General features: G+C 36.1%; 1 protein-coding gene across 7 annotated transcripts in view; it reads left to right on the top strand.

Annotated features, from left to right (window-relative positions):
- The window catches only part of INPP4B (inositol polyphosphate-4-phosphatase type II B), an 864684-nt gene that overhangs the window by 661138 nt on the left and 185628 nt on the right, over nucleotides 1-17918 (top strand). The window lies entirely within an intron of this gene.

Genomic DNA, 17918 nt, shown 5'->3' with positions numbered 1-17918 from the left:
TGTAGCCATTGTCACAATATAGTGGTTCTAGGTTTTAAAAAATTAAAATCTGTGTTCTGCTTTAGAATCATCTGAGGTTTTACAACCAGAAAAATTAACCATTTTTCTGCATTTGTGCATACAATTGGGTATATACAACCAGCTAATGTGCAAGTTTAAGTGCAGTTATGGCATTCTGATGTATAATTTTAATACCTTTAGTAACCCTTATCAAGGATCTGAAATTTTAACTTGGATCCTTTTCACCAAAAATTATGTCAATGAAAGAACTGAAATAAAAATGAGATGGATTTTCCCAAAGCTTTTAGGAAATCTTCCTTAATTACTTAGTATCTGTCAGTAGTTTGACCATAACCTCTAATGCTTTTAAAAATCATCAAAACCAAAGTATCAACAAATAATAAAGAAGCTAAAGTAGTTACAATCTGTCTGACAAGCAATATAATTTTTTTTTCTAATGACCAATATGAAATGACTTTAATGATAGAATAAAAAGTTTATATATGTTGGAATGAAACAGAATTTCAGCTTTATCACTTTTTATATATGACCTTAATTCTGTTATTTAATCTTTCGAAGCAGGTTGTTGTCCTCCCAACTAAGTGAATTAGAATATGTAAAACAGCTAGGATGAACAATAATAGCCATTATGATACCGGTAGCATTTGCCATCACTGGAACAAAATGGATCTTTCAATTTTGTCAGGGCTGTTAAAAGGAGAAAAGTGATCAGTTAAGAACCTATTAAGGGACAATGAAATCTTGAACCAAGAAGCACCCAAATTTAGAGAAAAGATGATTTAGAAATGCATTTTGGAAAAATTATCATATGCAAGTACTTAATGACTGATAGACTGAAGAAATGAGAGAAGGTTTACTTCAGTACAGCCATGGATGGATAGCATATCATCAAACCAGATGGCTTTTTGGGGCCACATTTATATGAACATATACTTAAATATGCATTCAAGCATTTGGCAATTATCCTAAATACTTCCACGAAACAAAGAAAAATTATTTTCTAAGTGACCTTTTATTATACTTATTTCTTGAAAACAACACAACAGCAGAAGCATTTGTGCTATTCTTTCCAAGATGCTGTCTGAAAAATAGACTAGAGTGAGCCAGGATGAATACAATGTGTTTAGTTTCTATTTCTCCAATTTGTAAGAAAGAAACTGGCAATGAAAGAAATTTAGAAAAGCAAACATAATTTCTCCTAATTAGTTTGGTTTAGGATATCTATCCGTTTCCTAAAGCTGCTGTGACATTACCACAAACTGGCTGGCTTAAACAACAAAAATGTATTGTCTCACAGTCTGGAGGCCAGAAGTCTGAAATCAAGGTGTCAGCAGAGGAGTGCTCCCTCTGAAACCTGTAGGGGAAGTCTTCCTCGCCTCCACCTGGCTTCCGGTGGTTTCCTGGCCATCTTTGGTTTTCTTTGGCTTGTTGATGCATCGTACCAATCCTCCATCTTCACAGTATTCCCCTGTGCATCTTTACCTCATCTCCTCTGTGTTCAAATTTCCCCCTTGAGGACACCACCATATTGAATTAGCACCTGTCCCTACTGGCCCAATTTGGACTTGATTACATCTGTAAAGACCGTATTTCCAAATAAGGTCATATTCTAGGATATCTTTCTTGGGGAGCAATAATCAACCCATAATAACAAGATATATAAAGGAATTTCTTCTTTGTGATGACAAATATCAAGTAGTATAAAAAAAAGCAAAATTTTGTTGTTACAGAACTAGGGTACAACTCTTAAACTAGAGGATTTTTGACATAGCACTTTTCAGAAAGACTTTTTGAAGATGTAAAGGAGAAAATGTGGGAAAAGACTAGATATCTTAGTGGCCAAGAATTAATGCAAAGGTACTGAATTCTACTGCATACTGATTTTTTCCCCAAGGTTATGTAAGTTATATATATATGTGTGTGTCTGTGTGTATAAATATGTATACTGTATATATATAATTTTATATACATCATATATATATCATATACATATCATATATATAATATTGAATATTAAGCTTCTATGTTTTAAAAAATATTTATGATTTTATAATAAGTTTAAAATTTATTATTTGAGATTGGAATTCAGATAAAGTAAGTGCTTATAGACTAGATCAGCAACTATATGTTTTAATAGAAATTGAACACTTGACTGAATTTTTGGGGTCCTGCCACTTATTTCTTAGACATTGACCAAGTTAATAACTTTTCTGAGCAGTGGTTTTATTTGCAAAATAAAATGGTTAAAAGTTGTATATGGCAGTCAATCAAATTTCTACTTACTTATATAACATGTATTTAGCACATTAAATGAATCGCTGTTAAATTTATTTAAGATCCATGGTTACTGATTCGAATGTTTAGCTGAATTACAGACAACATTTTGCAAGGTAATGATGCAAGTAACATTGGCCAAGCCTTGGTATTTCACTGGTGAGTTATTTGGGTGTAATCTAGATTTATTTTCATTCGTACCATTAGTAAATTACATCAATCTGCATTTGATTAATATGCTGCAATATTTGGAGAGGCAGCTTTGCAAATAATACGAGGCAAATTCACCAAATACAAGGCTAATATCTAGCTCTAGAAACAAGTAACTGAGCAGAACTAATGTTGTCATGTCTCATACTGACAAATGAAATAACCTCCATCTAATGTCAGATGCCCCCAGACCCATTAAGTTAATTTTTCACCCTTATTCATTACTTAAATTAAATGCAACAAATACAATCCCATAGAAATCCTAGACAGCAGCGACAATAACAAAGACAAAACCCTGAATTTAAGAACACAATTTTCCACCTCAAATCTTATTTTCATAGAAAGTTAGTTATGAATATTATAAAATAGGGGTTCTTATATTATGCTATGTTTAACTTATTTTGTGTTATAGATTAATATAATAGCATATTATAATATATAGCAAAGAGAGAGAGACAGAGAAAGAAAGAGGAAAGAAAGAAAAAACCTTCTATAGTATATCATCAAGCTATAGTTGGAATCAGGTGCAACATAAGCCAGAATTTACTATATAAGTATGGGTGAGTCAGCTAACCTCTCTGCCCCTTAGTTTTCTAATCTCCACATTGAGGGAAGGAGCAAACGAGGAGCTGTTTAGAACTCCCTGATTTCTGTATCTTGAGTTTGGGTATATCACCTCATCAATGAAGTATAATTACTTTTAGATATGTTTTATGATGTTGCCAAATTGTTGTGCCTATTTTGAAATAGATTTCCCTTAAAATTCCTTCTTATTTTGTGATTCATGTCAAAGTCATTTTGTGGGCCATTTTGAAGTCAGGGATTATGCTTAAATTGTTCCTTGAAATGAGATCAGCATGTCTGCATTTTTTTTTTCATTAGCACTATTTTTATAGTTGTAGGAATTTTAAAAAGATCTGGGAAAAAAATAGACTTACTATCTCATATCTATTATTAAGTGGCTTTTTAAAGGCTATGAGGCAGCCCTATTATTAAATTTCAAACCAACCTAGTATCTTTAGCTTGATGAGATTCAACAACTTGAATTACACTCCCCCATTATGCTGTGTATGATGCCATTTTCACAAAGCCAAGGACAATTTTTGAGATATAAACTATCAAAAAAAGAAGACACACAGATTATATTATTTTAAGGAAGAAAAAAGGACCTCTGATTTTTTTTTTTGCTCAAATTTTCTGTAAAATAAATACCCACCTATATTTTTATAGTTGTTTCTTAGTACCAAAAATCTGAAAGCTTTTATTCTATACAGTTAAGGACTGGATGTCATAAGGGTACAAAATTTAAACAGCAGGATAGAATGAGGAAAATTTTAAAATGAGACAAATATTACTGATCAAATTGTTATCTTGGAATTTTATTTTTTATTGATTATTTGTTTTGTTTGTTTTTGTATATGTTTACTCTTAGAGGAATACAATAAATTGCAGTTAATTCTAACTAAATTTTAAAAAAGTACAACTGCTCTAGCCAAGACTGAACGTGGTACTTTAAGTGTATACCATTCTACATTAACTAAACTGAGGGACCAGGAAATGAATCCCTTGCTGTACCTAGATCCGTCTACTATTTTTGTAGTAATTGCAAGTGGCATTCAAGGATGAAGGGGCCAAAGAGGTAAATCTAGCAGTCCCAATACTGTGATATTGTTAAATGGTAATTATCAAATACCATTTGCAAAATACTAAGACTCCCAAGAGTTATAATTTTGTGATTTCCAGTAAGTGTGGTATTTAAAAATTTTAGTGATTAGTGTCAAGTGTGACAGAACCGATTTCAAAGTAAAGGAATATGTTGTTATTTTAGATCATGTGACAAACCAAACAAACCTATAGCTGAAGAGCACAGCTGTTTTCTCTGGCTTAGTAACTTCATGTAAACTCTGGGAATAACATTCAGCATATACTTTCTAATTGTTTCCTTCAGAGCCACTCTTTAGTTATTGATGATTGTGGCACCATTCCAATGTGGGGATAGGGGTTTCCCCACACCATCAGTTCTCCAACGTGCCAGGATGCCAACTGAGTGTCCCAAGTTTCAGCTCAATTCTGACATTATCTACCTGGAAATAGCGTCAGATTCCATGGGCTAAGGGCTCTGTCCCACAAGACTGCCCTCCACTTCAGATGCCAGTTGAAAGCCCAGGTTGTTACCTGTACTTTTGACAATCTGGCTATAAATCAAAAAGGTCCCCCCTTCCTTGGGTTCAATTAATTTGGTAGAACTATTCACAGAACTCAGAAAAACATTTTATTTACTAGGTTACTGGTTTATTATAAAAGGATGTAACTCAGGAACAGCCAGGGGGAAGAGATGCACAGAGCCAGACCTGAGGAAAGTACGCAGAACTTCCATGCTATCTGAACACCTCTCTCCCAGCACCTCCACGTGTTCACCAATGCAGAAGCTCCCCAAACCTAGTCTTTCGGTTTTGTTTCGTTTGTTTTTTGAGATTTCATTACATAGGCACGATTGATTAAATAATTGGCCATTGGGGATTGAACTCAATTTCCAGCTCTTTTCCCCTCCCAGGTGGCTGGGTAGAGAGGAGGGATAGAAAATTCCAAACCTCTAATCACTTGATCGGATACACTGGCAACCAGGCCCTCCTTAGGTGAGGTCCAAAAGTCACTTCATTAACATAAGAAAAGACATCTTTAAAGCTCTCAACACAGAAAATTCCAAGGGTATTAGGACCACCTTGCCAGAAAAGCGAACAAAGACCAAATATATTTATTTCCTATTGTTGTTAAGCAACAAAAATTCAGCTGAGTAATTTAAAAGTTCAAATTGGCTTTATTGAATGATTCATGAATCAGGCAGCATCCCACCTAACAAATAAAAGAGAGCTCTATAGAGCGGCAGAAAAGGAAAGATTTTTAAAGGAAGGAAGTGGGGAAAAAAGGAAATTATTGGCAAAGGAATCCGTTGTTTTAGGCAAAGTCATCCTCCTAAGGGGAATGGAAGGAAGCTTTTAGTAAATTTCCTAGTGCTGACCAAGAAATTCTATGTTGACTGGTTAAAGGTTACATTCCTGGGAGGCTGAAACTGCAGTTAGGTTAGGTACTAAGCCTTAGTTTGCTGATGTGGGTCCTTTGACATAAGTGACTATTTTGAGCCTCTGGCTTTCTTTTTTTACATTATAAATCACAATATCACAGTTTTCAATGTTTAGAAATTAACACTTCAAAGCAACTTTTTGAAGATCTCAAATGTACGAAGGTGAAGGTTACATAAGCCTAAATTCTTTGAGCCTCTACAAAATATGTACTTACAGATCCCAGCTTTTTGAGGAGTGGTTCTGATCAAGGTAGATAGAATCAAAAGGCAACAAAGAAAAATGAGAGAGGCAAGAGACCATATTTGCTCTTTCAACATCCAGACATAAACCCTACTTATTGTCTCTACAGAGAAAGCCTCTTGATATTAATGGAATATCAAGGTTGGCTTGTGAGGTGGGGAAATGGGAGAAATGGCTTCTGGAATTTAGACAAAGTATTCAGTTCTGCTAGCTGTGCTGAAACACAACAATACTACTTTTTACTTGCCTATTTGAAATGTATTCTATGAAGTTCAAAAGTCAAGAATATTTGGGAAACTCTTCTATGTTTTAGCTCCTGGTAACTTCACTCTTGAGAATATATAACTATGTTGAGAAATTGGCTCCCTTTCTGTTCTTATTTTTTTCAAATCCTGATTGTTGTGCTACTAATTATTTGTAAGTTTTCCCTAGAATTTCATATTCCCAATTTGCTTCATTGCTAACTTCCTTTTACTATATTGTTAAAAATGGTAAAAAATGCTAAATAAAATTATAAAAATGATAATTTAATTAAAATAATGGGAAATAAAGGGTCTGATCTAAGTAAACATTAGATATAATCATAAGGCTAAATTTAAAAAAAAAATACAAACACTGTACTTAGTAAATTTTCTTCTTACAGAGGTATGAGTTAACAATTCTGAAACTATTTTATTTGTATACTGTGGTTAACCAAATACGTAAATATGCAAATAGGGAGAGTCAAGTTTCTCAATGTCAGAGAAAGAAGTTAGAAATAAAGTAAGGAAGGCTAGAAGGAATCTTGTAATGCTGAACTGAAGTCAGAAGTAAAAATATGTTTACAGTCATCTTCCATCCCTTCATTGTATCAACCCTTATTTTGTACATATATGTCTTTCTTCCTTTAAAATTTTAGGAGGCACTTTTTTCTAACAGACCAAAATACGCCCAAAATCTAGTGTGTGGCACTGATCTATGCACTAGCCTGATCATATTTGATCATATTCTGCTTTTTTAGTATTGTTTTGTTTTTGTTTTTATCTTTTTTTTTCTTTTTTCTCTTTCTTTTTTCTTTCTTTCCCTTTCTTTTCCCCTGGTTTCAGGTCTTTTCTGATTTGTATACAGTATATTTGCTGGGGACGTTGTAAACCTGTTAGCATTTCGTTCTCTCATTCATCTATTCTCCTCTGGACAAAATGACAAGACGAAAGAAATCACCTCAGCAAAAAGAACAAGAGGTAGTACCTTCAGCCAGGGACCTACTCAATACAGACATTAGTACGATGTAGGACCTAGAGTTCAGAATCATGACTTTAAAGATACTAGCTGGGCTTGAAAAAAGCGTGGAAGTTATTAGAGAAACCCTTTCTGGAGAAATAAAAGAACTAAAATCTAACCAAATCGAAATCAAAAAGGCTATTGATGAGGTGCAATCCAAAATGGGGGCACTAACTGCTAGGATAAATGAGGCAGAAGAGAGAATCAGCGATATAGAAGACCAAATGATGGAAAATAAAGAGGCTGAGAAAAAGAGAGAGAAACAACTACAGGATCACGAGGACAGAATTCGAGAGATAAGTGATACGATAAGACGAAACAACATTAGAATAATTGGGATCCCAGAAGAAGAAGAAGAGAGAGAGAGGGGGGCAGAAGGTATATTGGAGCAAATTATAGCAGAAAACTTCCCTAATGTGAGGAAGGAAACAGGAATTAAAATCCAGGAGGCACAGAGAACCCCTCTCAAAATCAATAAAAATAGGTCAACACCCCGACATCTAATAGTAAAACTTACGAGTCTCAGAGACAAAGAGAAAATCCTGAAAGCAGCTCGGGAGAAGAGATATGTAACCTACAATGGTAGAAACATTAGATTGGCAACAGACCTATCCACAGAGACCTGGCAGGCCAGAAAGGACTGGCAAGATATCTTCAGAGCACTAAACGAGAAAAATATGCAGCCAAGAATACTATATCCAGCTAGGCTATCACTGAAAATAGAAGGAGAGATAAAAAGCTTCCAGAACAAACAAAAACTAAAGGAATTTGCAAACACGAAACCAGCCCTCCAAGAAATATTGAGAGGGGTCCTCTAAGCAAAGAGAGAACCTAAAAGCAGCAAAGAGCAGAAACGAACACAGACAACAGACAGTTAACAGTCACCTTACAGGTAATACAATGGCAATAAATTCATACCTTTCAATAGTTACCCTGAATGTAAATGGGCTCAATGCCCCAATCAAAAGACACAGGCTATCAGATTGGATTAAAAAACAAGACCCATCAATATGCTGTCTGCAAGAGACTCATTTTACACCCAAAGACACCCCCAGATTGAAAGTGAGGGGGTGGAAAACCATTTACCATGCTAATGGACACCAAAAGAAAGCTGGGGTGGCAATCCTTATATCAGACAAACTAGATTTTAAAACAAAGACTGTAATAAGAGATGAGGAAGGACACTATATCCTACTTAAAGGGTCTATCCAACAAGAAGATCTAACAATTGTAAATATCTATGCCCCTAACATGGGAGCAGCCAATTATAGAAGGCAATTAATAACAAAAGCAAAGAAACACATTGACAACAATACAATAATAGTGGGGGACTTTAACACCCCCCTGACTGAAATGGACAGATCATCTAAGCAAAAGATCAACAAGGAAATAAAGACTTTAAATGACACACTGGACCAAATGGACTTCACAGACATATTCAGAACATTCCATCCCAAAGCAACGGAATACACATTCTTCTCTAGTGCCCATGGAACATTCTCCAGAATTGATCACATCCTAGGTCACAAATCAGGTCTCAACCAGTACCAAAAGATTAGGATTATTCCCTGCATATTTTCAGACCACAATGCTTTGAAACTAGAACTCAACCACAAGAGGAAAGTCGGAAAGAACTCAAATACATGGAGGCTAAAGAGCATCCTGCTAAAGAATGACTGGGTCAACCAAGAAATTAAAGAAGAATTAAAAAAATTCATGGAAACCAATGAAAATGAAAACACAACTGTTCAAAATCTTTGGGATACAGCAAAGGCAGTCCTTAGAGGAAAGTATATAGCAATACAAGCCTTTCTCAAGAAACAAGAAAGGTCTCAAATACACAACCTAACCCTACACCTAAAGGAGCTGGAGAAAGAACAGCAAATAAAGCCTAAACCCAGCAGGAGAAGAGAAATCATAAAGATCAGAGCAGAAATCAATGAACTAGAAACCAAAAGAACAGTAGAACAGATCAACGAAACTAGGAGCTGGTTCTTTGAAAGAATTAACAAGATTGATAAACCCCTGGCCAGACTGATCAAAAAGAAAAGAGAAATGACCCAAATCAACAAAATCATGAATGAAAGAGGAGAGATCACAACCAACACCAAAGAAATACAAACAATTATAAGAACATATTATGAGCAACTCTATGCCAGCAAATTAGATAACCTGGAAGAAATGGGTGCATTCCTAGAGATGTATCAACTACCAAAATTGAACCAGGAAGAAATAGAAAACCTGAACAGACCTATAACCACTAAGGAAATTGAAACAGTCATCAAAAATCTCCCAAGAAACAAAAGCCCAGGGCCAGATGGCTTCCCGGGGGAATTCTATCAGACATTTCAAGAAGAATTAATACCTATTCTCCTGAAACTGTTCCAAAAAATAGAAATGGAAGGGAAACTTCCAAACTCATTTTATGAGGCCAGCATTACCTTGATCCCAAAACCAGACAAAGACCCCATCAAAAAAGAGAATTACAGACCAATATCCTTGATGAACATGGATGCAAAAATTCTCACCAAAATACTAGCCAATAGGATCCAACAGTACATTAAAAGGATTATTCACCATGACCAAGTGGGATTTATTCCTGGGCTGCAAGGCTGGTTCAACATCCGCAAATCAATCAACGTGATACAATACATTAACAAAAGAAAGAACAAGAATCTTATGATCCTCTCAATAGGTGCAGAAAAAGCATTTGACAAAGTATAGCATCCTTTCTTGATCAAAACTCTTCAGAGTATAGGGATAGAGGGTACATACCTCAATATCATAAAAGCCATCTATGAAAAACCTACAGCGAGTATCATTCTCAATGGGGAAAGGCTGAGAGCCTTTCCCCTAAGGTCAGGAACGCGGCAGGGATGTCCACTCTCACCACTGCTATTCAACATAGTATTAGAAGTCCTAGCCACAGCAATCAGACAACAAAAAGAAATCAAAGGCATCCAAATCGGCAAAGAGGAAGTCAAACTCTCACTCTTTGCAGATGATATGATACTGTACGTGGAAAACCCAAAAGACTCCACCCCAAAACTGCTAGAACTTATACAGGAATTCAGTCAAGTAGCAGGATATAAAATCAATGCACAGAAATCAGTGGCATTCCTATACACCAACAACAAGACAGAAGAGAGACAAATCAAGGAGTCTATCCCATTTACAATTGCATCCAAAACCATTAGATACCTAGGAATAAATCTAACCAAAGAGGCAAAGGATCTGTACTCAGAAAACTATAAAATACTCATGAAAGAAATTGAAGAAGACACAAAGAAATGGAAAAACATACCATGCTCATGGATGGGAAGAACAAACATTGTGAAGATGTCAATGCTACCTAGAGTAATCTACACATTCAATGCAATTCACATCAAAATACCAACCACTTTTTTCAAAGAAATGGAACAAATAATCCTAAAATTTGTATGGAACCAGAAGAGACCCCGACTAGCCAGAGGAATATTGAAAAAGAAAAGCAAAGCTGGCGGCAACACAATTCTGGACTTCCAGCTCTATTACAAAGCTGTCATCATCAAGACAGTATGGTACTGGCACAAAAACAGACGCATAGATCAATGGAACAGAATCGAGAGCCCAGAAATGGACCCTCAACTCTATGGTCAACTTATTTTTGACAAAGCAGGAAAGAATGTCCAATGGCAAAAAGACAGTCTCTTCAACAAATGGTGTTGGGAAAATTGGACAGCCACATGCAGAAGAATGAAACTGGACCATTTCCTTACACCTCACACAAAAATAGACTCCAAATGGTTGAAAGACCTAAATGTGAGACAGGAGTCCATCCAAATCCTAAAGGAGAACACAGGTAGCAACCTTTTCGACCTTAGCCGCAGCAACTTCTTCCTAGAAACATCGCCAAAGGCAAGGGAAGCCAGGGCAAAAATGAACTATTGGGATTTCATCAAGATAAAAAGCTTTTGCACAGCAAAAGAAACAGTCCACAAAACCAAAAGACAACCGACAGAATGGGAGAAAATATTTGCAAACGACATATCAGATAAAGGGCTAGTATCCAAAATCTATAAAGAACTTAACAAACTCAACACCCAAAGAACAAATAATCCAATCAAGAAATGGGCAGAAGACATGAACAGACATTTCTCCAAAGAAGACATCCAAATGGCCAACAGGCACATGAAAAAGTGCTCAACATCACTCGGCATCAGGGAAATCCAAATTAAAACCTCAATGAGATACCACCTCACACCCGTCAGAATGGCTAAAATTAACAAGTCAGGGAACGACAGATGTTGGCGGGGATGTGGAGAAAGGGGAACCCTCCTACACTGTTGGTGGGAATGTAAGCTGGTGCAACCACTCTGGAAAACAGTATGGAGGTTCCTCAAACAGTTGAAATTAGAGCTACCGTTCGATCCAGCAATTGCACTACTGGGTATTTACCACAAAGATACAAATGTAGGGACCCGAAGGGGTACGTGTACCCCAATGTTTATAGCAGCAATGTCCACAATAGCTAAACTGTGGAAAGAGCCAAGATGCCCATCGACAGATGAATGGATAAAGAAGAGGTGGTATATATACACAATGGAAAATAATGCAGCCATCAAAAGGAATGAGATCTTGCCATTTGCAACGACGTGGATGGAACTGGAGGGTGTTATGCTGAGTGAAATAAGTCAATCAGAGAAAGACATGTATCACATGACCTCACTGATATGAGGAATTCTTAATCTCAGGAAACAAACTGAGTGTTGCTGGAGTGGTTGGGGGTGGGAGGGATGGGATGGCTGGGTGATAGACATTGGGGAGGGTATGTGCTACGGTGAGCGCTGTGAATTGTGCAGGACTGTTGAATCACAGATCTGTACTTCTGAAACAAATAACGCAACATATTTTAAGAAAAAAGGAAAAGAAGAAGATAACAGGAGAGGAAGAAAAGGGGAGTATGTCGGAGGGGGAGACGAACCATGAGAGATGATGGACTCTGAAAAACAAACTGAGGGTTCTAGAGGGTAGGGGGGTGGGGGGATGGGTTAGCCTGGTGATGGGTATTGAGGAGGGCACGTTCTGCATGGAGCACTGGGTGTTATGAACAAACAATGAATCATGGAGCACTGCATCGAAAACTAATGATGTAATGTATGGTGATTAACATAACAATAAAAAAAATAAAAAAAAAAAGAAGTAAAAATATGGACTCATGGGTTTGTTGTCCTTAATATAGATAGATAGATACAGGTGTGTGTGTGTTTACAAGTTAGTATGCATATATATGCATATACTTCATACCTCTGGCACTGAAAAGATTGAAAACAGTAACAATGAGCATAACTACCCCCAGTATTTGATTTCTTTTTTTTTCAAGAAAATGTTTTATTTATTTATTTGTTTGTTTATTTACTTATTTATTTATTTGAGAGATTGAGAGCACTAGCAAGAGAAGGGCAGAGGGACAAGCAAACTCCCCGCGGAGTGCTGAGTGCAATGCTGAGCTAGATCTCGGGACCCTGAGATCATGACACTTATCTGACAGAGCCACCTAAATGCGCCCAGCATTTGATTTCTAAACACCATTCTCCAGTAAAAAAAAGCTAGGGTTCTTTGGAAAACTGGTTGATTCTAGAGCTGAGGCAGGGAAAATATGAGTCTAGAGTATCTAGTGGCTCTAGAAAAGAAGGAAGTGCTCAAGAAACAAATAACAATGATGACAGCAAATGAGGAGGGTGACGTATATAAATAGCACAAGATCCAACTGAAGGAGTTCCCAATGGACAAAGCTAGAACAACTTGAACATAAATATGGTGTTAGATCATAAACCAAGGAACAAAATACCCATGAGTCCATATTGACGTTAATGAATAACTGAGGGGGGGCGCCTGGGTGGCTCAGTCGGTTAAGCGACTGCCTTCGGCTCAGGTCGTGATCCTGGAGTCCTGGGATCGAGTCCCACATCAGGCTCCCTGCTCAGCGGGGAGTCTGCTTCTCCCTCTGACCCCCCCCATGTGCTCTCTCTCTCTCTCTCTCTCATTCTCGCTCTCTCAAATAAATAAATAAAATCTAAAAAATAAATAAATAAATAACTGAGGGGCACCTGGGTGGCTTAGTCGGTTAAGCGGCCAGCTCTTGATTTCAGCTCAGATCATGATCTCGGGGTCGTGGGATTGAGCCCCTTGTGGGGCTCCACACTCAGCAGGGAATCTGCTTAAGGATTCTCTCTCCCTCTCCCTCTGCCCCAGGCCCCCATGCTCTTTCTCTCTCTCTAAAAGGAATAAATAAATCTTTAAAAATAAATACATAGATTACTGAATATATAAAGTAAAGGAGAAAGATCAACTATTCTTCCCAAAAGAATTCCAGTTAATAAATGTGGAAGGAATGAGGGAAATGGAAAATCACCATTCAACCACAGCAGTAATAATTGCCACAGGCAAGATATATCAATAGATGCTAAAATTAGTGGGCACAAGTCTGAAAAGAAACAGGATATTGCATTAAAATATGTCTCTCTAAATCTTTAGTAACTTTACAGTGAAGAATCAACTGTAGGTAGTGGCAGTCATCACTTTGACCAATGCATCAAGGGTAACATCAAGTAATATATATCAATTTAACATACTCCCTGTTATAACGCACTGAGAAGGGCATATCGCCTCCATAGTATCCTACTCAATAGTGCAGAACTTCAGTCTAATTATGAGAAAACATAAGACAAACCCAAATTGAGGGACACTCTACAAAATAACTGACCAGTACTCTTCAAAAGTGTCACAATCAAAAATGAAAGACTGACAAACTGTCATAGATTAGAGGAGACTACATGACAGTGACATGAAATGTGGAATTCTAGACTGGATCCTGAAAAAAACAAGGGTGTTAGTGGAAAAACTAATCCTAACATTATCTACTTTATTTAATGGTATAGTACAATATTAATTTCTTAGTTTTGATAGTCAATGACTATGTGAGATATTAACATAGGGAGATTGAGTGAAGGGTATACAGAACTCTGTTCTAACTTTGCACAACTCTGGAAATCCAAAATTATCTCAAAAATTAAAATTTGCAAAAGTATCTCAATAATAAATATGTTTTTGTGTTTTAATAAAAATTATATATATTTTTAGGTATATAACATGATATTTTGCCATATATGTACATAGTGAATGATGACTATAGCTAAGCTAATTTACATATTTATCTCCTCACAAAGTTACTGGGTTCTTTTGTTTTATATGTGGTGAGACATTTTTAAAGGAATTCTGTATTTCTTCCTGTTTTAGACAGTATATTAAAACTTAATTCAAATTTAAAAAATAAAAATAAAAAATAAAACTGAATTCAAATTTTATAGAAACATTGATACCAAGATACCTCAGACAAGGAGAATCACGCATTATTTGTCTTTTTGTGGCTTATTTCACTTGATACCTTCAAGGATTATTCCTATTGTTGCATATTACAGAAGTTCCTTCCTTTTTAAAGCTGAATAGCATCCCATTATATGTATACAGCACCCACTGACAGACATTTAGATTGCTTCCATATCTTGCCTATTGTGTACTGTAGTGCTTACCTGAACATAGAGGTGCTCATATCTTTCTGAGATCCTGATTTCAGTTCTTTTGTATAAACACCCAGAACTGGTATTACTGAACCATGATAGTTCTACCCTGTGCAAGGATTTCAATTTGTCCAGATTGTGGCTAACGCTCACTGTCTTTTGTGTTTCTTGATAGTAGCCATTTTTACAGGTGTGAGATGGTATCTCATTATAGTTTTGATTTGCATTTTTCTGATGATTAATAACCTTTAACATTTTTTTATATGCCTCTTGGCCATTTGTATGTCTTCTTTGGCAAAATGTCTATTTAAGCCTTTAGCCCATTTTTTAGTCAGGTTATTAATTGTTTTACTATGGAGTTGTAGGAGTTCCTTATATATTTTGGAGATTAACTTCTCATCAGATATATGGTTTGCCAATATTTTCTCCTCTTCTGTATGTTGCCTTTTTAGTCTCTTGTTTCTTTACCTATGCAGAAGCTTTTTAGTTTGACGTAGTCCTGCTTGCTTTTGTTGCTTACGCTTTTAGCGTCATATCTACGAACCACTGTAAAGACCAATTATCGGGCGCCTGGGTGGCTCAGTTGGTTAAGCGACTGCCTTCGGCTCAGGTCATGATCCTGGAGTCCCGGGATCAAGTCCCACATCGGGCTCCCTGCTCAGCGGGGAGTCTGCTTCTTCCTCTGACCCTCTGCCCTCTCATGATCTCTATCTCTCATTCTCTCTCTCTCAAATAAATAAATGAAATCTTTAAAAAAAAAAAGACCAATTATCATAAGACTTTTCCTCTATGTTTTTTTCTAGGAGTTTTACGCTTTTAGGTCTTATGTCTAAGTCTTTAATCCATTTTGAGTTGATTTTTGTGCATGCTATAGGATAAGGGTCTAATTTCATTCTTTTGCATGTGAATAATCATAAATTCTCTTTGTTCTTTTATATAATATGGTCCATGGGTGGATATGTATTCATCCCATCCCATGGAGATTATACACACACACACACACACACACACACACACACACACACATATATACATATTATATGTATTATATATATATACACATACACACATATATTTCAGATTCCTATATGTTTTTTTTCTGGATAGTGTATGTACATTTTTTATTTCTTCAATTAAGAATAATAATCCCTTATATGATCTATAAAGACATATAAGACAAACTGAATTAAGCTTCAGAATATTTATTTATTGACATTTATTGAACACCTACAACTTGGATGAGCTCATAAGCAGAAAATAGAATGGAAACAAGTAAAAGTCAGAACTTTGGATATGAAAGAACTTGTTAATAACTTGGAAGTTCTTTATTATAGTTGGATTCAAGAAACACACATGCCTTCATTTAGATTTAAAAATAATCAGCTCTTTATTATGAAAAGTGGACAATATTTGAGCAACTTGCTTCTCTTCCTTTACCTGCTGCTTCCAAGTTTCATGGTTCCTTCATATGTGACTAGAATTCCTCTGAGCAGAGTGGATAAACAAAGAGAAAATTTCTGCTCCTAGGAAGTAGCTTTGGAAAATGCTGAAACTATAGGTGAATTGAAGAGACAGATTCACTAGAAAGCTAGTGCAACTTAAGTTTGGGGCTTTTCCTGTGAATGGGCCTCTTACAAGATCCTGCAAGGGGCCTTAGCAACATGTTTGTGGTCAGGTGTTTTGCAAATTTTACAAAAGTAAGCTATTTTAACCTCCATCAGTTAAGACTGTTCTCTCTTTCTACTCAGCTTTTCCCTTCCCTCATTATTCCCCTCTTGCTAGGTGGTGCTGGAGAGGCCACAAACTTTTTTTGAATCCAGTGAGAGTCTACAGGCAATTAAAAAAAAAAAAATCAGTTAGGAATGCATTTAGTTTGGGCTAATGGGACATATGTATACAGTTTTTAGTTACTTCTATCTATTGTTGGTATTGTTGGTCATCCAGGTTTTAGCAGAAATGCAGCATATTTCATGGCAGCATGATGGTGATGTTTCTTTTTGCATTTACTTTAAATTAACACAGGAACTGATTCTATTCAGAAAACTGAGCCTCATTATTACTTTCCTTGTCAGACTGAAAAGTGTATTTTCATGGTAAATAAGCAAAACTTAAAATATTATCTTTCTTTGCTTCATTGGTAGGACTACTTCTTATAGGGAAAATAATCATAGGTAATAGTGAATGCTCACCACTTTTAACTACTTTCAACTTCATTATCTACCTGAGAAGACTGAGACGTAGAGAGGTTAAGTAATTTCCCTAATGCTGCACAGCTTGTAAGTGGCAGAGCTGGGATCCAGAGCAAGGGACTCGGGTTTCCAGTCAGTAACTTAAACCCCTGGCTCTCCATCTCTGGATTAGAAGTCAGAAGACTATAGGTGTAAGGTCTTTGGGACTTTAGACAAAGCAGGTGGACTGGAATTTAGTGTTGGTAACTTTTGGGTGTTCTCATGACCATTTGAGAAACCCGTGACCCTTTTCCAGAAGTAAAACAGACATACTTATACAATTTGCATATATGTATGGACTCCCCAAAACCCTTTTCTTAACCCTAGATTAAAATCTCCAGGATGAAGAAGTCTTTAAATTTCATGCAAGTCTAATATTCTGCTATATTAAGAAAAGCTAATTTTTAGTTTATTAGTGACTTTTTGAAAGGGCAAGAGATTACCACTAACAATCTGTTGAGTGGCTGTTCAGTAAGTGCCTTATTGATAGGTTGATTTGGGTTACATTCTGGGTTTTTTTTGTTTGTTTTCTGTATTGTTTTATTTTGTTCTGTTTGTGTGACCTTGAGTTCTCTCAGTGTTGCTGAAGTCTTTCACTTGAAGACATTTTTTATTAAGAAAAATATTTCAGGTGCACTTGGATTGAACCAGTATAAAGAAGTTATGGTGTTTACCTGGAGCTAATAAAATAATTTATGTTTTCCCTGTAAATGAGAACTGAAAAACAACCAGTGTCAATACCAAAATCAATTTGAAAAGGATCTACTATGAAATTAGGTTTCTCAAATAAAATGTAGTTTAACAAGAGATGTTCACTCTGTCTTCCTTCTTATGGGGATACTTTTCATTAGAAGGTAAAAATGATGCTGTGTTTTGGAGCCGTAAACTTAATATGTATCAAACTTGATGGCTTTCAAGATCAAAGGATTGAGTTTCAATTTAAATGTATGGATTTTTTATTAAAAAAAAAAAGTATCATGGTGGAAAATAGACCTAGAGACATTGTGTGTATTTTTTCTGTGTCATCTAAGAAAATTGCAAAA

Source organism: Callorhinus ursinus, unplaced genomic scaffold (genome assembly GCF_003265705.2).
Source record: "Callorhinus ursinus isolate GAN/ISIS: 27379988/994484 unplaced genomic scaffold, GSC_fseal_2.0 scaffold4, whole genome shotgun sequence".
NCBI classification, from domain to species: domain Eukaryota; kingdom Metazoa; phylum Chordata; class Mammalia; order Carnivora; family Otariidae; genus Callorhinus; species Callorhinus ursinus.
This window is presented reverse-complemented; position numbering and strand designations above follow the sequence as displayed.